The 21,909-nt window shown below is 40.3% G+C and overlaps 1 protein-coding gene and 1 long non-coding RNA gene across 3 annotated transcripts in view; one reads left to right on the forward strand and one right to left on the reverse strand.

The window, feature by feature from the left end:
* The window catches only part of ST18 (ST18 C2H2C-type zinc finger transcription factor), a 146,438-nt gene that overhangs the window by 80,916 nt on the left and 43,613 nt on the right, over window positions 1-21,909 (reverse strand). The window lies entirely within an intron of this gene.
* LOC117079612 lies at window positions 4,724-9,942 on the forward strand. The gene is made up of 2 exons (XR_004435515.1): window positions 4,724-5,114; window positions 9,535-9,942. It is a non-coding gene; the product is annotated as an uncharacterized LOC117079612 (long non-coding RNA).

The raw sequence follows: 21,909 nt of genomic DNA on the forward strand, positions 1-21,909 counted from the left end.
GTTACCAGATAGTAGATTTAAACATTATATTCTAGATGGAATGGCAAACACTAGTACAGGTTGGGTATCTCAAATCTGAAGATCCAAAATGCTCCAAAATTTGAATTTTGGGGGCATTGACATGATGCCACACGTGGAAAATTCCACACCTGACCTCATGTGACAGGTGCAGTCAAAACGTTGTTTCATGCACAAAATTTTTAAAAATATTGTATGAGCCGGGCGCGGTGGCTCAAGCCTGTAATCCCAGCACTTTGGGAGGCCGAGATGGGCGGATCACGAGGTCAGGAGATCGAGACCATTCTGGCTAACACGGTGAAACCCCATCTCTACTAAAAAATACAAAAAACTAGCCGGGTGAGGTGGCGGGCGCCTGTAGTCCCAGCTACTCGGGAGGCTGAGGCAGGAGAATGGGGTAAACCCGGGAAGCGGAGCTTGCAGTGAGCTGAGATCCGGCCACTGCACTCCAGCCTGGGTGACAGAGCAAGACTCTGTCTCAAAAAAAAAAAAAAAAAAAAAAAAAAAATTGTATGAAATTAACTTCAGTCCATGTGCAAAACACATATATAAAACAGAAATGAATTTCATGTGTAGACTTGGGTACCGTTCCCAAGATATCTCATTATGTATATGCAAATATTCCAAATTCTGAAAAATCCAAAATCCAATGCACTTCTATGTCCCAAGCATTTCAGATAAGGGAGATTCAAGTTGTACCACCCTTAAAACTTATAGAATGCATGGTTGATGGTCCCTATCATTTTTTTTCCATTTAATTAACCAGTGTGGACCCTACAAGACTTATCCTGGAGGCTGACAGTGGACTGCTGTCAAGTCAAACAGGTACTGATTCCAACATAGCTGCTATGCCAAAATATGAGATCTTTGCTTTAGTGGATTAACATAGACTCAAATGCATGTTTTGCAGTTCCTGACATGGCAAATGTGTTCTTTTCCATCTCTATCAGGAAGCAGAACCAAGAGTAGTTAGCATTCTGATGATGAGATCATGCAGAGCTGTGATCTTGCTGAAGGCTGTGCTAACTGCTGTCCTTTGTCAGGATGTAGTCTGAAGGGACCCAGAGAATCTGGATAACCCACAGACCATTCCATTAGTAAATTTTGTTGATGGTACCATGCTAAGGAGAACAGAGAAGCAAGAAGTGGCAAGTATTTTGGAGGCTTTGACAAGACATCAGTGTTTGAGAGGTGGAAGATAAGTCGAACGAAGATTCGGGGCACACCGTATCAGTGAAGCCCTTAGGGGCTCAGTGGTCTGGGGCATTCTGGCATGTGCCCACTTACAACAAAGGACAAATTATATTGCATCTCACACTTCCCACCACTGGGAAGGAAGCATAATGTCGTATTGGCTGTTTTAGGTTCTGGTGATAGCATATTCCACACTTGGGACTACCGCTCTGAATCACACATTAAGAGACAAGGCCAGTTTTGGCTGCACAGTGAGTCCTGGCTGCAGTGTGGGAAGCCCTGTTGCTTGGACCAGACAACCTGGTAAAGCCAATGGTTTGTTTAGAGGTATCTGTGCTCAGAAAAGATGCCGATGGAATTCATGGCAGGTTCTAATAGACAAATCACAATGCAGACCCACAGGGGACTGGAGCAATGCCATGTCATGTGCAGAACAGAATTATACACTGCTAGAAAAACCGCCCTAGTAGAGATAAAATCCCTGACCATATGTCAGAGCCGACCATCATGAACTGGATTCTATTAGACCCACCAAGTCATAATGTCAAGCAGGCCCAGAAACAGTCCATCATGAGATGGAAAGTCCAAGATTCAGCTGAAGCAAGTCTAGCGGGAACAAGCAAGCCACATGAGCAGGCAGCCCAGACCCATGACATCCACCACAGTGGCAGGAGTTCCTCAACTTTGACTGCCACATGCAGAGCATGTGCAGGCTTATGAATACCAGCTATGAAGAAAAGAAAAGAAAAGGAAGAGCTGGTTCGTACATGGGTCGCCTCAGCATCTAAGCGCAGTCTGAAGATGGTCAGCAGGTTGCAACTTAAGGGTGAGTCTGAGAGGAGCAGAGAGAAGAAATCTTTCCAATGGGCAGAGTTATAGCGCAGGGCTTTGGTGCAGCTGGTTCTCCACTTTGTGTGGAGAGAAAAGTGGCTGAGGTAAGAAAATATGTGGGCCCATGGGCAAAGTGAAGAGCTTAGCTAGTCAGGCAGGGACAAGGGGATGAATGGTTTAACTGGAATATCAGGGAAAAGGAGGTCTGAGGAGGAGGCATGTGGGTGAACTCAGGAGACGGGGGGTGAAATGGGAAAGTCTTAAGTTTGCATGATAACAGTCACTGAAGGGCATTTACCAGAGGAGGCGTTAATTCACCCACAGACAGAACAACCTGACCAGGTGTTGTCTAGTCTGTTTTCAAGCTTCCCAGGGCTGGCACAGTGAGGTCATTGATGGAGTAGCATTAGTGGCAGTGACTGGGGCATTGAACAGGCCCAACAGCATAGGCTCTCACTAAGACTGATGTGGCTATGCCCACAGCCCAATGTCCAATCTGCCTCCAAAAGAAATCAATGTTGACAATGAATCCTCCCAACACGGAACCATTCCTGGAAGAAACCAACCAACCACTGGACCCTTCCACTCTAGAAGGGGCATTAACTGAACTTGACTGGAACTGACACGAATTCTGGGCATGGGTTTGCCTTCTCTGCCTTCAGGGCCTCAGCTGGGACAATATCTACCTGAGGTCATGCACAGCATCTGCTCTACCAACAGGAAATCCTCATGCATCTCCCTGGACCAAGGACCCACTTAGGAAAATAACCGTGGAAATACAATCATAAGATTCACTGATACTATCACATATCACACAGCTCAGAAATTGCTAGCCTGATGGAGCAGCAAAAATGACCTCGTGGAGGCACAGCTGAGAGGCTAGCTTGGAGGTGACACCTACCAGGATGATTGTCTTCCTGAGAGGCATCATGCCTAATAAAAAATCATTAGAGAATGCGATGTCTTCAACAGTTTGAATATAAGGATCCAAAAACAAAAAAGGTACAGTAAGGAGGAGATTGGTTTACCATAATTCCTTTACTACTTAAAGGATTTGTACATTTATTACCCCAAATCTAGGTCCTGTGGGTCTGAGAATCTTGGTTCCCAAGGGGAGAATGCTGCTGCTAGGGTACATAGCAAGAGTCCTATTCAACTTTGAGCTCAGACTCCTTCTCAGTCACCTGGGTTCTTGTGCTGAGAGATAACAGGCAAGGAAAATAGTCACCATCCTGGTAGGAGTCACTGACCCTGGTCACTGGAAGTTGTAGGGCTGGGGGCTTATTACATATTGGGATAGGATATATATAGCACCCAAGTGATCCACTGGAGGTATCTCTTTACTGTTCCTGGCCCAAACTTGTCAGCAAATCAACAGGTTAGCAGGCAGAGAATCTGAAGGTCATGGCGACCAAGGGCTCAAAGGATCTGAGTCGTGCAACCAAATAAACTGTCTAGATAAGCAGAGGAACTTGGCAAGGATGAAGGGAATGGGTAGAAGTATAGGTACATAATGAAGTTAATATACGAAGCAAGTATAAAAGGATTCAAGCTGAAAAGGTGTAGATGTTAGTGGATACCTTGGTATGCACTTCCTCCTCCCTTCAGGACTAAGGTACACATCTTCCCCACTGGCTGAAAGTATGGGGAGCTGATGGGCCTTAGCTGAATTCACTTCTGAAAATTGCCCTCAACCAGAGAGCCATTTAACCCAAAGTCATATCTCCCTGGGACAGCCCATATTCACATTTGCCTCAAGGCAGGACTGACTCTGAAGAGCAACCTATCACCAAAGCTCTTGGCAGAGTTGGCTAAGGCTTCCATAGAACCTGCACTGCAATTCAACTTCTCTCTGCCCAGTCCCACTTCCCTCACAGGTACTACTCCCTGGCAGGCTGTGCTGCAAGATACACAAACAATCTGTACATGGCTAACTGGGCTGCATTTTTAGGAAATCAGGAGACAGGACCCTGGGGAAAAGTTACAGTCTTGTGCATTCATCTGAAATAGGCCTTGTGATTCCTAAGAGAGTTAACGGGCCACTGTAAATGACAAATTCACTTTTACCCAGTGAGGACTGTGAAGCTATTGCTCCTTCTGTAAGGATAATCCCTGAACTTCATGAGCTGACTCTCTCACCTATGTCTTAGAAACTTTGTGACCACACTCATGTTTACAGAGCTACAGTGTGTCCAATAGTGAACCTATAATTGAAGCCTTCTCCTATTACTCATGTCATAAATTCAGCAACTAATAAGTTGTTGCTATTTATTGATGGTTCACTATGGTTCCATGCTGTCATGGAACATTGATTCCATTGACAAGGTTATCTGATAATATCAGGTTCATAAAAGGGGAGAATTTTTTACCATAAGGCCAAAGCTAACAGATGCTTTTTTTCTCATTTAGTTGGGATTAAGTTTTATAAATGATAAATTAATTGAATATCGTCTACCACAGAATTTTTTTCATAAAATAACCAAGCCATTACAAGACACAATTTAATAACAGTAAGAGGAGTAACAGGAAATTTCCTCTGAATCATGAGGTAATAGTAGGTAGGTGGGATTCCCCGGCTACCACTTCACGCTGGATAAATAGATCTTTCTTTGTGATGTAATTCCAGTGACACCGTCACAACACATTGCTTCTGTGCCAGCAAGGCATTTGGCATTCACCCTGATTATAAACCTTATCTCTCTACATTATAATCGTCTTCCCCAGTAACCTGGAAACATCTACAAGAGAACAGAAACCATTTCTTGCTCGTTTTTATATCTCTTGTGCATAACATAAGGTCTGTGTGTTAGGAGCATGCTCAGTGAATGACCACTGAAGTTAAGCCCCACCCAGATGCGAGCATATGAAGATGTATGTTGGTGAAAGCACACATCTTGCATCTGGAGAACTGCCTTCCTCTGGGAGAGCCATCAACAGCCACCCATTACTGTGCAGATGATGGGACTAACTTCCCTTATCCATGTGGACTTCTCTGCCCGGCTCCCCACCACTGAGGATGTGTTTTTGCTAGACAGCCAAAGAAGAGATAGGAAGTAAGTCAGCAGAAGCCGGTGAGCCAGGTAACCCTAACTGGTCCACACAAAGATTGACTGAATGACCCTGACATGAACTGATCAGTTCCAAAATCTGCTTTTCAAAAACATGAACAATCATACAGTTTTAAAGATAATTTAATCCTCACATGGACCAAAGTTTTTAAAGAAACAACTGTTCAGTCATTGGCTAAAACACAAAATTATACACCAACATTTGAAATACCATTTAATATAAAATATAAATAAATGTCTTCTAATTTATACTCAAAGGCAATATGTCTTAGTTAAATCATTTGAGCACTCTCAAACTCCTCTTAAGTGCCTAGAAATTGACTGAGCAGTTCAGCTACTGCATAGCCATGGATTAGCTATACAGTATAGAAATAGGATCTGCCTTCTTCAAAAAGGTAACATGATGGATCATAGGGATGTACTGGAAAGAGTAGAAGTTGAATATAATAAGATAAAATTAGAAAATTGAAGATACTAAGAGATGAACATTATGTGGATTTTAGAATCAACATACTGAAAGAATTCAGGAAGAATTCAGATACAAAGAGAGATTTATTACTATTTTTGTTTGCTAGTAAATTTGGCTTCATTAAAGCCCACACTGTTATTTTAATTTGAGTAATACTTCAAAATACTTTCTTTTGAGTATATAATATAATAAAATATATGTGATTTTATACTTATTTTGTCAAACAGCATTATAAAACAAAAAGTATTAGGAAAAATTAAATGAATTATCTTATTTTGATCATAAAGACAAAAATAAAATTTACTTAGTTTATGAATATTTGCTTTACCAAAATCATCACTACATTTGAGGAAGGAATATTTAAAATAATCTTTAAAAAACTTTTAAAGAATATTATTGCAGCATTTTAATTGATCTTGGATGAGTACTGAGTTTTATTACAGACTGTATCTGCTAAAAAATATTAAATGTGGTTGAGTAACAGAAGCACCTTAATCATCTAAGGTAATCATATTCCTGTTAAATGAATTTATAGAATTGAGTTCAAAGTGCCTCAATTTTACCTTAACTAACTTGGTGAATAATCTAAATTATCTTGTTTTTTTTTTTTTTTTTTTTTTTGCTTGAAGTTTGCATTTCTAACCAAACAATAAAGTAAAACAGTAAGAGCTGTGAAATCCCACAATAATGGGGGATAAAAATCCGGTACTTTATTTGTATATATCATCTTAGCATGTGATCAGACCACACAGATTCCACATTTTGTAAATTCACCAACACCTAGTTTTAGAAGAAAATGAAATGTTCCCTCATTTAGTATTTCATCTAATTTGAAATAGCAATCACGTTACCAAGCAGAAATTTTATTAGCAGAATATGCTTGCAAAAAATGGTTAATTAAAAGCAAAAAAGACTTGGGTGCTGCTTAAGCACAGAAGTAGAGGTCTAGGGCAGAGGGTAAGATTGGGAGGTGCCCTTGCCTCTCCCCTTCTTTCATCCCACCTGCCTAGGCTAGGGCTACAAGGTTGCTCCTGGGTCAGTGGAGGAACCAACCATGCCGGCTCAGTTTTTCCCTGGGAGAAAGTTTGGTAAACCCTAAACCTCATACTTAAAAGAAAAAGAAATCTTAAATACAAATACCTTCATATTCTTTTCAAAACCCCCCATGAATGATGCAGAAGCTTCATTCATCCCACCACGTAATCCACTTCCTCTGTTTTTATTTGACAAATGCCTGCATTCGTGAGGACTGATGTCCCATGTCTTTTCTCCCTGATTTCATACAGTAGCCCCCTCTTGTCCGTGCTTTCATTTTCCATGGTTTCAGTTGACTGTAGTCAACCGAGTTCTGAAAATAGGTGAGTATAGTATAATAGGTATTTTGAGAGAGAGACCTCATTCGTATAACTTTTATTGCAGCCTATTTTTATAATTGTTCTATTTTATTATTAGTTATGTTGTTAATGTCTTTATGTGCCTACGTTATAACTTAAACTTTATCATAGGTATGTATGTATAGGAAAAAAACATAGTGTATATAGGGTTTGGTACTATCTGAGGTTTCAGGCAGCCACCGGGGTCTTGGAATTAACCCTCAAGGAGAAGGGAGCCAACTGCCATTCACGCATAGCACAGGTCCCAGGGCCTCCTGGAGGTAAGGGTTATTTGCTATGCATCTTCTAGGCACTGTGGAAACACTTTTTGCAGTTTGAGGAGAAATGGAACCCTTGCATGCATACTTCCAAGAAAAGGAGAAACAGTTAAGTTTGTCATAAAAGTTGGAGTTCAAAGTAAATTGCAGTTATTTTATAAACAAGATAAGAATTTTACATGTTAATGGAGGTTGTTGAATAGAATGCAGAACCAGGAGCCACGTCCTAGCAAAATCCATTTCAAAATTCTATTTTGGCTCTCAGTGTTGAATGCGGACATTGGAACATAGTAAGTGACAGTGATTGTAAAATACTTAGAAAAATGCCTGCTGCAAAGTTACTCTTAAACAAAAGTAACAAAGGCAATTAATATTTTATTCATGTACCTAAACTTAAGGTCACGTGAATTATCCAGACAGCTCAGGATGTGCTGGGGAGGTTATTGTGGACAACCTAAGAAAATTGTCTCTGTAACACATCATGTCCAAATCCATCGAATACTAAGTTTCTATTTATGTTTGTGATGCAGGCACAGCCTTACTAATGAAAACGATCTCATTTATTCACAAAGTAAACATCATTAGCTGATGATGGGGTTGGAACTTCTTTGTTACTCTGGGTCAGTCACCCCCAGAAGCACTCAAACCAGGGCCACATATGTAAAATTGAGTTAATTTAGGAGGGCTTTAAGTGAAGACCAGGAAACATAAAGGTCTAATTAGTATGGTAATGATAAAGTACAGATGTCCTTCTGTTCTCTAGCATGAACACTTAGAGTAGAAATCTGAAGAAGGAAAGATAAAATAAAAAGAAGGAACAGTGAGAAAGACTGGGTAAGATGGAAGAAAACAGAAGGAATGAAGGCAGGGAGGCCAGAAAGAAGGAAGGGAACCAAGTGTGCACATGTCACAGTTACATAGTCAAAGGCTAGCAGAAATACAGGCATAGCACAACCCACAGAGAGACAGCCTACAGGACAGACATGATAATAGAAGATAGAGACCCACAGAGGGAAAACAGCAAAACAAAACAAGCACACACACACACACACACACACAAAGACAGAACTTCTTCAGTAATATGAGCAATATAGTACTTTTCTGGCTTTTTAAGTTACTAAGACAAAAGGCTTTCTGAAGACCATATAGCTGTTTTTTTTTTTTCCTTTCTTTTTTTCTTTTTTCTTTTTTTTTTTTTGGAGACAGAGTCTTGCTCTGTCGCCTAGGCTGGAGTGCAATGTGCAGTGGTGCGATCTCGGCTCACTGCAACCTTCATGATTCTCCTGCCTCAGCCTCCCGAGTAGCTGGGACTACAGGCACCTGCCACCACGCCTGGCAAATTTTTGTATTTTTAGTAGAGATGGGGTTTCACCATACTGGCCAGGCTGGTCTCAAACTCCTGACCTTGTGACCCCCAGCCTCGGCCTCCCAAAGTGCTGGGATTACAAGCATGAGCCACTGCGCCTGGCCGTGGCTGTTTTATAACTACTATCATACATGTCAATTTCACTTCTTGACATTTAGCCGAATATGGAGGTTTGGCTCATAAATCTAGGCTCCTTTTTTAGTTTTCTGCACCAAAAAAACTAAAAACCTACAGATATACACAGGTCTTTGCTAAATATGAATAAGATTTGTTTGATATTTGGAATACTTCCATTTATCCTTCTCCACTTCACTGGAACATTGCATGAATCATTTAACAGAACTCACTAACATACTGGAGTAATATTTAAAAGAAGGACCATGTGTTATAGTAGTCATGTGCATACTGAGTTAGCAAGGATCACCTACTTTGATATATTATTATAATTATGTGTATATAAATGTATGTGTAGTATCTCTATGTGTGTGGATATGTATATATATGTATACACACAAATCTGTGGAATGTTTCCGCAGCCAAGTATCCTATTGAATTACAAATAACTTGAAACAGAAATAACCTGATAGAGGAGCACTCAACTGAAAATGAAGCCTGCAAGCTCCACATATCACTTCCTGTAGCCCTAACCTCTTCCACATGTACCTGTGCCTTCCTCCGAATGCAATACCAGAGCTACTGACAAATGACACTTTCCCAGGCCCACCTCCTTCCAGCCCCACCGAGGAGCTATGGGCACCTAGAGGTCAATAGGCTTAGCCCCGACACTGCTTCTGCCATGGCCTCATTGGTACTCATGCGGTGCCCTGATTTTCCATTCACCAGTGGAGGTGGAAGTGGCTGTTTTGCCAGTGCTTGCTTCCTAGTTTAAGATTCCATCACATAAATTTTTTCTTTAACATTTCATATTCTTATTCAGGTTGTTATACAACTGCTCTTTCTGGAGAATGTCAAAACCACCTGTGACACAGTTCTGAGCCAGTCTGTTCATCTAGACAACGTGGACAGTAGCACCCACTGCCTGGTACTAAAGATCAAGCAAGCAAGACAAGGCATTTAAAGGTGTCTGCACAGTTTCTGAGACACAGGCAGTGCTTCAGGGCATGGAAGGGCTCAGGATGCTCAGTTTACCATTTGACCCTCATGTTGGCTGGCTGGACTTCTGGGAGCTATCCTGCAAATGTAAATCATTACTTATAGGGCTGTTCCCATGGTACACAGGCATCGCGTGGGGTTAAAGACCTGTCTGCAGCCTTGGTCTACTGTGTTGCCAAGAGATTGCCCTGCATTTGTTATAAATATAGAAATAAACAGAACATCAAAGCTTGATTCATGAAGGCATAAAATTATAAAAATTGAAGACATTTCGATCTTGAACTATAAGCTTTCTTCTGATATATGATTTTCTGTTGCTTTTAAAAGATGAGGATATCTTGTTAAACAAAGGCCAGTAGAAGTAAGCTCAAAGTAACGGAGAGAACTCAAGGAGCAATCTCTGTTCCTATATATCCTTGCTCCTTTGACCCAAGGCCACCTAAACCCATAGCAAGCCAAGAACCAGACTTCTGGAAGTTTGCCGCACGCTCTCATTTAGCTCATTTGTATGGAGTGCCTGCTCTGTGACAGCAGAAGTTCCTGGGCAATTTCTTTTCCTTCAAACTCAGGTCAGTCAGAAGGAGCTGCTCATTCCACTGTGCTCCCTTACATAAATCTGTTGTATAGGAATTACCACAATGTGTTTTCATGACTTGTAGGTGTTAGCTTTCAAAAACTGTGAGTTCCTGTGTCTCATTCCAATGCCTTCTACAGTACTCAGAACACATTAATTCAGGTTTTTTTTTCATTACCTCCTATAATGTGGCAGGCACTATTCTAGATGTTGTGGGTATTATCAATGAGATAGGAGATTCCTGCTCCACAAAACTTATATTCTTGTGAAAAAAATACAGATTAGGAACAAAGTAAACAAGTAGTTGGATTGTGTGTCAAAAGATGACAAATTTTTTTTCATAAAAAATAAAGCAGAAGGAGAATAATAAAGAAAGGTGGAATAGGGGCTTGTAATTGTAAAGACTAAGGTCAAGGAAGTTCTTGCTGACAAGGAGGCATTGAGCAAAAACCTGGTGCAAGTGAGCATGTGAGACTCACAGTTGTGCAGGGAACAACATTCCAGACAGTGGGAATAGCATGCCAAGGCCTGAGAGTTTGGCAGGTCTGGGGGACCCAGCGTGGATTCTAGTTGGGCAGGGGGCAATGAACAGGCAGGGAGACCAGGCCAGAGTAAAGATGTGGTCTTTTCCTTTAAGAAACGGGAAACTCATTGAAGGGCTTCTGACTGTCTCGTGGAGTGAATCTTACATGAGGAAGAACAGAGGCAAGAAAGCCTGTGAGAAGGTGCTGACAGTGATTGGAGTGAGCTGTGATGGCTTAGGGGCCTGGTGACAGCAGCACAGGTGGTGAGAAATGGTCAGATTCATTTTGAAGTTAGAGCCATCAGGATATTTGGACAGACTGGATACAGAGTCTGAAGAGGAGAGTCGAGGATGCCTCCAAGACTTTTGAATGTCCCCATTTACTGACATGGGAAGATGATGGGTATATCATTTTATGGCAGAAGATAAGGATTTTAATTTTGAATACTTATCAGAGACCCATTTGCAGATGCTGTCTACACAGTTGGTTATATGAGTCTGACATTCAGGAAAGAGCGAAGTGCTAGGGATGTAAAATTATGGACATGCAAATGTATTGAAAGCCCCACGGAGATCACCAAATGATCACCACCAAAGAGGATCAAGAATGCACCTTGGGGAATACAGTGTCAGAGACTGGGGTGTTGAGGAACCAGCAAGGAGATCTGAGAAGATGCAGTCTGAGAGGTAGAGGAAACCAGGGAGGTTGCAGTGTTGGGAAGCCAAGTTTCTTTGACAATGGCCAGGGTTGTGTGAGCCTTCCAGCCCTTCCTTGAAGAACGCAGAGCTTGCTGATCCTCCAGGACAGACTGTAGGCTCTGGGTCGGCTTCCAAAGACCAGGAGGATGGCCCTTAGGGGCTTGGGAGAATTACCTTGAGTACTTTGAGGAGTCTAGGAGTCTACTTCACTCTATTCTCACAGGGGCAATTTGGAAGAACAGAATTTACCCTGAGCCTCAACACTGGGGCAAAGGCAAAGAGAACGCTCCCAGGGGCATGTTACAACATATCCCTATGCAGGGTTCACTCCCCTGCCCTGATTTTTCAGGAGACCCTAGAAGAACATTCCCCACCCCAGTTTTGAGAACCACCCCCAGGCTAGCCTCCCAGAGTAGTTTCTGTGCCTCAGGCAGAGAACCACAGTGAGAATCCTTTAAACAAAACAAAACAAAACAAAACAAAACAAAAAACCCGCTGTTCAGATGCAACTCTTTGTCCCAATCTACGGCGTTCATGCCCGGCTGCTCAGCTTTCAATCTCGTCTAAGCGTTCCTGGGTTCTGGCTGTCACTTTGCTTTCTGGCTCGGCAGTCTGAGACCACGCCCATCCTCAGACTCCCTGGGCTGACCCCTTCCTACAAGCAGGTCAGGAATGGGCGGTGGGCACATTGTTTCCAGTTTTATTTTCTCTTCCCAGTTGAAAATGACCAAATGAAACCAAGTGAGACATTGGCAGAATTAAGAACATCTCCTTTGTATGTCTGATACTTTGATAAAATACACTTATAAAGGAAGACCCTTACTGATTGTAGAAAAATGAACTAGAAACGATTAAACAGAATAGGCTGATTTGTAGTTGAGGGGCCAATGGAAACTGCTGGCTAAACAGCCTTGGTTTTAAAGGGGCCAGAACTAGATTGTTACGCGGGTAGGGCTCAGGTGTTCTTATCACAATAAAATAAAATTTTCTAGGCCGGGCGCGGTGGTTCAAGCCTGTAATCTCAGCACTTTGGGAGGCCGAGACGGGCGGATCACGAGGTCAGGAGATCGAGACCATCCTGGCTAACACGGTGAAACCCCGTCTCTACTAAAAAATATAAAAAATTAGCCGGGCGAGGTGGCGGGCGCCTGTAGTCCCAGCTACTCGGGAGGCTGAGGCAGGAGAATGGCGTGAACCCGGGAGGCGGAGCTTGCAGTGAGCTGAGATCCGGCCACAGCACTCTAGCCTGGGCGACAGAGCGAGACTCCGTCTCAAAAAATAAAATAAAATAAAATAAAATAAAATAAAATAAAATTTTCTTAAAAATAGAAGTAAAGGGATAGAATTAGGGAAAGAACTTACGAACTTGGAAGGAAAGAAGTTGTAGTCACTTTAAAGACAGTTGTAGAGAATCAACATGTTAAATAGAAATGCCTTTATCATGAATTACAAGCTACATTATTTATTCTCAAAACAAACAAGGGTAGATAATGTAAAATAAAATATTTCTCTAGTAACATCCTGTATGAGGCCTACACTGGTAAATAAAAGAGATTTTTTTGTCTTCAAAAAGTAGTCAGTATATTAAAAAGGCAGAATTATATATGATACATTTTTGTTTTTTTTAAAAATATAGTTTTTTCCTTTTTTTATTGTCTCCCCAAAGAAATTGTAAAGCCGAAGGCAGATAATCTGCTTTCTTCTTCTGAATGGGTAGACAGATGGATGAGTGACTGACAAAATAGCTACAATTCAAAGTAATAAGTGTTTTGAAACAGATAAGTAAAGAAGTGCTTGGGGAACACAATGGGAAAAAGTCTTAGTCTGGGAGGTCATGGGGACACCTCATGGAGAAGGTGGTGTCAGTCTTGAGCCTGAAAGAATGAGTACAAATTCCATATGTCAAAAGACAAAGGAAAGAATTATGTCAGGCATGGCCTAGAACAGAGTTGAGATGGAAAGAACGTTTTCTAACATGAAAAATTAGAAGTAGTGTTAGATGTAGGATTTTCTCAGAAAATAAGACAGTGATGATATTGAAAAAACATGTAAAATAAAATATTTCTCAAGTAACATCATGTATGAGGCCTACACTGGTAAATAAAATAGATTCCTTGTCTTCAAAAAGTAGGCAGTATATTAAAAAGTCAGAATTAGGTATGATAAATTAAAACTTTTTTTAAAGGTATGTTTTGAGATGGAGCGGGGCAGGGGGAACTGTAACACCAGGGCTCAAAGTGCTATATGCAAAAAGTTTCATTAGTCAAGAAGGCAGCAAGGCTTGGTCTTTGAACACTTTTCCAAGGTCACATAGCTAGTCAGGGAAAACAGCCCCGGAACCCAGGGCTGCTCTTAACCCAGTGTTCCTTCCACTACAAAAACTCTCTGCTTTTCTGCCAACCTTCATACAATAGAATTTGACAAACCGGTCAAATTCTAGGTGAGGGTTTGCAGTAGAGTTTTGAGAATTTGCCCATTGAAACGAAATATTGGAAACCAGAGCACATGATATTTGGATTGTAGGGAGTTCATTTGTCAACATTATGGGACACATTTTATTTCAGTTCACATTTTAAGCAGCAAAAAAATTTACAAGGTGTCAGAAACATTATGTTTGCAAGCATATAATATAATTAAAATGAGACCTCAAATAGGTATAGTTTACTTAAAAGATAGCAAGAAAGGAAGTATTCTGCCTGATGATTAAAGTTCATGCATTTCTTCAAGTAGGACCGGGGAGAAACGAGATATGCAGTCAAATAATTTTGCTTGCATTGGAGGTGCTGAAGAGTGCATGAGGTTGAGAAGATTTGGAACAAAGAGAGCCAATGACCTGTGCAGTGCCTGAGCAAGTCCAAAGGAGCCTTAGCAATTTAGTTTCTAAATTACCAAAGCTGCAAGGGAGCTGTGTGACAGACATATGGAATTTGACGGAGACTTCAGATTCTATCAGAGACATGTAATGAGATACTCTGAGAACACAATCTAGGTGGTTATAGAGTCATCTGTGGAAGCATATAAAATAGCATCTTAAAAGTTTCCATCCTTAAACTTGATTTCTGATACATGATGAATGTTTAAGGAAGATCCGGTTGATTTCAAACACTTCTAAGAGATAAAAACAAAGATAGACCAAGGGTTGTGCATTTTGCCACACTACTGTCAAGATTTGGACATTTGTTCTGTATTCTGCTGCTTTTCTTCAAATAGAAATGCAAACAATGATTAACATTCCCCAAGAATTCATAGATCAAGAAAATACCAAAGAAACCCAGACTTTTGACTTTTCAGCTAACCTTCATACCACTAAAAATTAGCAATGGTGAGAAGAGTTTTTCTAAGTAATTAGTAAAGTTCAACCTATGGTCTCTGTGATGTGTGCCTCTCAAACTTCCAAACACCCATTTATAAGAACAAGATTCTTATAAATCGTGTTAAAAGGCCAGAGAGAGCCTTGGAGTCTGCATTTCTAGTGAGCCTCCAGGGGATGCCATGGTTCTGAGCCAGCAGGTTCTGGGGGCACCTCTAAGTCCCAAGCTGGACGTGATCTCCTCTCACCCTCAACAATGCTGTTACATAACACCCTGGGTTTGTTACCAATGCTGTGAATTGCATATCCACTGCAACATCTAATACTGTGCTAGAGCACAAGAACAAGTATCAAAGGAAATATTCATGCCTCAGTCAAGAGTGGCAAATTCTGCTGTGTAAAAGTGTTTATGTTACAAGAAAAGAAAAGCTAAATGGATGAAAAAATTGTCTCTGTAGGTAAGCTCTGACAATGCAAAAGCAGCAATGCAAGTCAATCCTCACATGCAGCCTGCAGTGGTGATATTTTGCCACAGTTTTAGAAGATGTCTGATTTTTAGAGATGTTAGTGCCTTAGACTCTCAAATCCTGTAATCTATTGGTTGACAGAGGCCACCAATATCCTTGTGATAATATTTGAATGTAGAGAAAAACAAGCAAAGAAAATGAAGCACGTTTTCCTGCTCTTATTTTGTTTCTGAGTCTCTTAACTCTATGGACATTTATTCATTAGCTCCATAGTATTTTTCTAAAATACAGATATTAAGATTTAAAGTACACCTTAGACAAGTTGGGGAGTGCTCTGTCCTGTGTAATCACCATTTTATATATATACATATATATACACACACACACTATGCTTTATTACAATGTGTTGGTTGGTATAATCACAGTTATATATATTATGTACTATGTAATTTATGTAATAATATATATATTTTATTACATACATGTAATAAAAACTGGAAAAAACATAACTATTTAGTCCTTTGTGGTTAGGGTACTATGAAGGAAGAGGATTCCACTTTTAGTCCATTTGTAAATGACTATTACAGGCCTCAGGTGTAGGTTAAGTGACTCACACCTCCCATACTGAAAAATCAGCCTTGGAAGTACAAGGCCCTTGATAGGTCATCGCTTGGGAGATGGCATTTCAAAAGAAAAAACAAATAAAATGGATGTATATTTGAGTCATTCCTAGATATTTTAACATCTACTTAAAATCACATAATTATCTCCTAGGAAACAATTTAGAAGGAAATGGTAGTGGTCTGCTTTTTAAAATTCTTTTAAAAATTTTGATTTTATTTGTATTTTATTTTTGATGGAGTCTCACTCTGTTGCCCAGGCTGCTGGAGTGCAGTGGTGCAATCTAGGCTCACTGCAACCTCCGCCTCCAGGGTTCAAGCAATTCTCCTGCTTCAGCTTCCCGAGTAGATGGGATCATAGGTGCGTGCCACCACCCCTGGCTAATTTTCATATAGTAGAGACAGGGTTTCACTATGTTGGCCAAGCTGGTGTCAATCTCCTAACCTCAAGTGTTCCACCTGCCTTAGTCTCCCAAAGTGCTGGGATTACACGGAAGAGCCACCATGCCCGGCCAGCAGTCTCTTTATAATTAGCAGTGCAGGAAATTATGAAGATGTGGCAGGGTTTGTCGGAAGGTTAGGAAACTTTTCAGCTTGATATATTAATTTATTGATAAAATTTAAATTAGTAGTCCCCCCAAGTATGGATGGTAAAGTGGCTTGCAGCAGCCTGCAGTGGAAGCAGACAATATCCTGTGGCTGCAGGGTGTGCGGGGTCTGGACTGGAAACGGGACCTGAGTCCTGTCTCTGTTTCAGTCGCTTCCCTGTCACAGGCCAGGTACAAAGCACTTAACTTCCATGAACTCAGCACATATGAGTAAAGGCAGATAATGTCATTTGTCCTGACAATCTTACGGACTTGCTCTATGGCTCCAACCAGACATTGTGCACATTGTTCCAACAAATCATTCAGTGCCTACCTGTTGAGGTACACCTTCAGCGCTAAATGCTAGAATGGGCTATGCAAATACATAAATATATAAGAGCATTAGAGTTCATCAGCTTTTCTTGTTAAACTACAAACTCTTTTTTGTTTTTATTCTTATTGAAAGTTTCCCCGATATATTTTAAGACACTTTTCTGCCCTAGTAAGAACAGTACAGTAAACATAAAATAATCTCTGCAATGCTTCTGTTGGTGTGAGACCTCCAGCCTCATGTTCCACACAGAGCCCCTCCATCACACAGAGGCACGGACAATACCGATGCCGGGGTGGCTGAACCCTACAGATGACTCCCTCACACCCGGGAGGGACACTTCTCCCTTCTAAATTAATCCTTATCATCAGCTCCTTGGGTAATCAGTCTAGAATCCCTCTCAAAGTGGCTTATAGGTAAAAAGGGTTTTCTTGAAGGCGTTAGTTTCTTGGATTCTAATGTTCAGGTCTGTCCTAGTATTGAAAAAGATACATTGCCAACATGATATAGTAGTTACGCTATTAAATCTCTAAAACATGCATTGAGCCCCACATTTGGAAATAATACCAAAAAAAGGAAAGAAGAGAGTTTCTCCCTTATTTTCTCTAACCTCATGATTAAAATGATTCATTTCCTTTTGCCTGGCTGATGGACTTATGGAACACTTACTATTAGAAATCAGTATCAGTTCACTTTTTTCTTTAGTTGTCACCTCCAGAAATCTTTATGTAATAAGTTCCAATAAAATTATGACCGCTAAAGGAAACTGAATTCTAAAAAAACCCTCCAAAATATTAAAGTATTTATTACTGTTACAAAGACTATAGTGAATGAAATAAGATAAAAGAAAAACTAGAAAGCCATCTAGATCTGTAATTCATAACAATTTTCACATACTCATGAAATGTTATTGTTAAATCTATAACTAGGCCAGGCATGGTGGCTCACACCTATAATCCCAGCACTTGGGGAGGCCAAGGCAAGAAGATTACTTGAGCTCAAGAGTTTGATGGAGACCAGTCTGAGCAACATAGTGAGAACCTCATCTGTACAGAAAATAAAGAAAATGAGCCGGGTGTGGTGGCGCATGCCTGTAGTTCCAGCTACTCCAAAGACTGAGGTCGAAGGATTGCCCGAGCCCAGGAGGTTAAGGTTCCAATGAGCCAAGGTCACGCTACTGTACTCCAACCTGGGTGACAGAGTGAGACCCTGTCTCAAAATAAATAAATAAAATAAACCTATAATTTATTGATTAGAGAGCTCATAAAATATTTAACATTTTAAAACTTAGAGGAAAATGCCAAATGATAGGATTTTATATAAAGTAAGAAATTATGTAAAATAAAATAAAGAGAGAAACTTAAATTAAAACTTTCATTACCAAACTTAAGCTGACAAATTGGTACACAGCAAAAAGACCATGAACGGACAGAGAGATTTGACTCTAACATACTTAAGAGGCCTGAATTCATTTGTCTCTCTAAGTAGTCACATAGGAAAGTCATTTCAGGGGCTAGAATATGTTTTCCTAATTAGAGGAAGGGGGCTGGACTGGTGTAAAAACACTTTGCCAATGTAAGAGACAATTACCAATATTAGTAGATGCAATAGCATGAGGTTCAGACTAAGGATAATAGTAATAAAAGAAAAGCGCAGAGATAATGCAATGGTCATGATTTAGAAAGACACAGGAGAGCCTTCTCAACACCACCTGTAACCTGAATTGTGTTAGAGGAAAGACTGGAAATGCTAATAAGGAATATGATTAAAGGTGGTCCTGTGGTTATAAATTGCTTTTTTAATGGTGATGATAGTAGCTGACATAGAGTATAATAAGAAGATGAGAATGTCAGTATCAATTTTATTAGTGCCATGAACAATACATAGTATATTTAAATTAGCTTTATTTGTATTAATACTTTCGTAAGTAGTCGCTCTAGAAGCAATAACATGTCCAATGCATTCTAAAAAGAAGAACCAAATAAAGTTGCCAGTGTTCTCTACAAAATAGCCATAACTTTTACGCTGGGGAAAACATGCCACATTTCCTAAGATACTCAGAATTCAGGCGCACAGTTGTGCTGGATCACAACAAACCTGTGGAAAACATTGGAAGAGGAATTACAGGAAATGGACAAAAATTTAAAAGATGCTAAAAATACAAGCTTCCATATGAATCAGTACTTTTCCCCGAAGATCTACATAGAATAATAATTAAAATCTATGTCTGGGTCAACTTAAACTACTTAAGAAACAACTTGGGGCCAGGCGCAGTGGCTCAGGCCTGTAATCCCAGCACTTTGGGAGGCCGAGGCAGGTGGATCCCGAGGTCAGGAAATTGAGACCATCCTGGCTCACACAGTGAAACCCCATCTCTACTAAAAATACAAAAAATTAGCCAGGCGTGGTGGCACAGGCCTGTAGTACCAGCTACTCCAGAGGCTGAGGCAGGAGAATAGCTTGAACGTAGGAGGTGGAGGTTGCAGTGAACCGAGATTGTTCCATGCAGTCCAGCCTGGGCAACACAGTGAGGCTCCACCAAAAACAGAAAGAAACAACTTGGGACCTTGCCTGTCTAAGCACGGTCATTCTGTTGAACAGAAATGATTATAAAATTTCAAATAATCACTTAGTGATTTTTATTAGCTGGGTCTTGTTAAAGAAAAATAGGTGAATTAAGGATGTTTATAAATTTTCCCAGCAATTATCATCAGCTTTCTGAGTTACTCTAATAACAAATTAGTTAAAATGAAATAGCTGACAAAAAAATAATCTTTAGAGAATTAGGAAAATAGAAACATTATTATCTTAAACTATATTATTTGTCCAAATTTAAGAAAACTAGGCTGTTTGAAAGATAAACCATAAGGGTTAAAAATATAGACTGTGAGAAATCTGTTGCTTACATCACTTTTTGGTTTCTACTCTAAACAGTATTAATTGTGTGTGAGAGAAAGACTAGTCTGGTGGGTGAGAAGCTGGCCTTTGAGTCCGAAGTCTGGATTGCCTACCAGCTGTGTAGCCTTGGGTCATTTCCATAAATTATTTATTTTCACTTTATTCATCTGAAAATTGAAATATCAGAGTTTCTGCCTTATAAGGCTATCGGGAGGATTAAGTGAGATAATAGAGGTTAAGAAAGCCCAAGAGTGTCTGGCACATAGGACCCCAATAAATATTAGTTTATTGGCTGGGTGCGGTGGCTCATGCCTGTAATCCCAGCACTTTAGGAGGCCGAGATGGGCAGATCCCCTGAGATCAGGAGTTTGAGACCAGTCTGACCAACATGGAGAAACCCCATCTCTACTAAAAATACAAAATTAACCCAGCATAGTGGCACACGCCTGTAATCCCAGCTACTCTAGAGACTGAGGCAGGAGAATCACTTGAACCCGGGAGGCGGAGGTTGTAGTGAACCCAGATTGTGCCATTGCACTCCAGCTTGGGCAACAAGAGCAAAACTCCATCTCAATATATATATATACATATATGTATATATATATAATTATTATTAATGCTACTGACATGCTCAAATAGTAATTTCTATTTCTCCACATAGAGCACAGTAAACATTTCTTCCCACTAATTTGCTTCTCTTTGCTAATGCCTAACTTTTTCTCTATGAATTATGTTTTTCTTCTTAGGCCAATGTACACACATTCATTCCTTAAAGATTATCTTGTATGAAAGTTGCCTTCAAGAAACATCACTAAAATTAAGGTCTTTTTTTCTCCAAATGGCTTGATTCCTTTAAAAGGCTCTGGTGTCCCTCACCATGTAAGTGGCCTCATGTCCACGGGCACACCGATTCTACAACAAGAACCAAGAAACCACTCCAGGGACTGCAAACACATCCCCCACTTGGAGCACTGGGTCATTTTAAACTTCTCTTGAACATTATACAGGAGATATAAAGAAAGCCTCCAGAAAGATAAGAATTTTAAATAAGAGCAAATTCTAAAGGCAATAATTTAAATGAGCAAGGTTATTCAACAGTTTAATCCTGTCCAAATGTAGGGGTATACTTTATGTCCTGTTCTTATCAAAATACTTTCAAAATTAAAATTCTTAAGCTGGGTGCAGTGGCTCACTCCTGTTAATCCCAGAGCTTTGGGAAGCCAAGGTGGGAGGAACGCTTGAGCCCAGGAGTTTGAGACCAGTCTAGGCAACATAGCAAGACACTGTCTCTACTAAAAATACAAAAATTAGCCAGGTGTGGTGGCACACACCTGTACTCCCAGCTACTCAAGAGGCTGAGGCAGGAGGATTGCCTGAGCCCAGGAGTTTGAGGTTGCAGTGAACCGAGATCGCACCACTGCACTCCAGCCTGAGAGACAGAGTGAGACCCTGTTTGAGATCATGTCTCAAAAAAATAAATATATAAAAATAAAATAAAATTCGTAAGACAAAATTGATTACACAGGTAGGGCCATGGATTCCCTACTAAAAAATTCCACAGAGAAGAGCATCTGCATGAATTCTAACAGATAAGTGTTTCGCTACATAAATGAACCAAGGCTATGAGAGAGATCATAAGCCACATGGAAGCAACAGTGACAGCCTGTGTTTTAGGGGAATCACAAGCTCAGTTGCCTGGAGAAAGAACTGTGTAAATTGCATACCTTACAAAGTTTAAGTGTATTAGACACTGTTACACATCCTCCATTTTTCAAACATTTCCCTGAGGAACAAATACAGACCATTGCTGTTTCGGGACAGGTGGACTAAATAGTGGATTTGGGACTTCCTAGGTTGTCAACAGCACATGCAGATAAATGTACAGAGCAATTATCTTGTTCCTGACAGAAAATGTGTCATCTGCATGTGTTTCTTCCTAAAAAAACATACTTTCTTTTGACTACACCTTGACAAAGACTCTGAAAGAAAATCTAATTAGAATTTATCCTGGAAAATATGTTAGGGTGGAATTTTCACAATATTGCCTAGGTGTAGTAGCAACAATATCTGTGATGAAAATGCATGAACCCACTCAAAAAAACTATTGGTCACACTATGTTCCCATGTTTAGTTTAAAAAATTAGTTATACAATGGAATCATCTAATAATAATAATAATTATTATTATTAT

This window comes from Trachypithecus francoisi, unplaced genomic scaffold (genome assembly GCF_009764315.1).
Source record: "Trachypithecus francoisi isolate TF-2019V2 unplaced genomic scaffold, Tfra_2.0 Lachesis_group7, whole genome shotgun sequence".
In the NCBI taxonomy this organism is placed as follows: Eukaryota; Metazoa; Chordata; class Mammalia; order Primates; family Cercopithecidae; genus Trachypithecus; species Trachypithecus francoisi.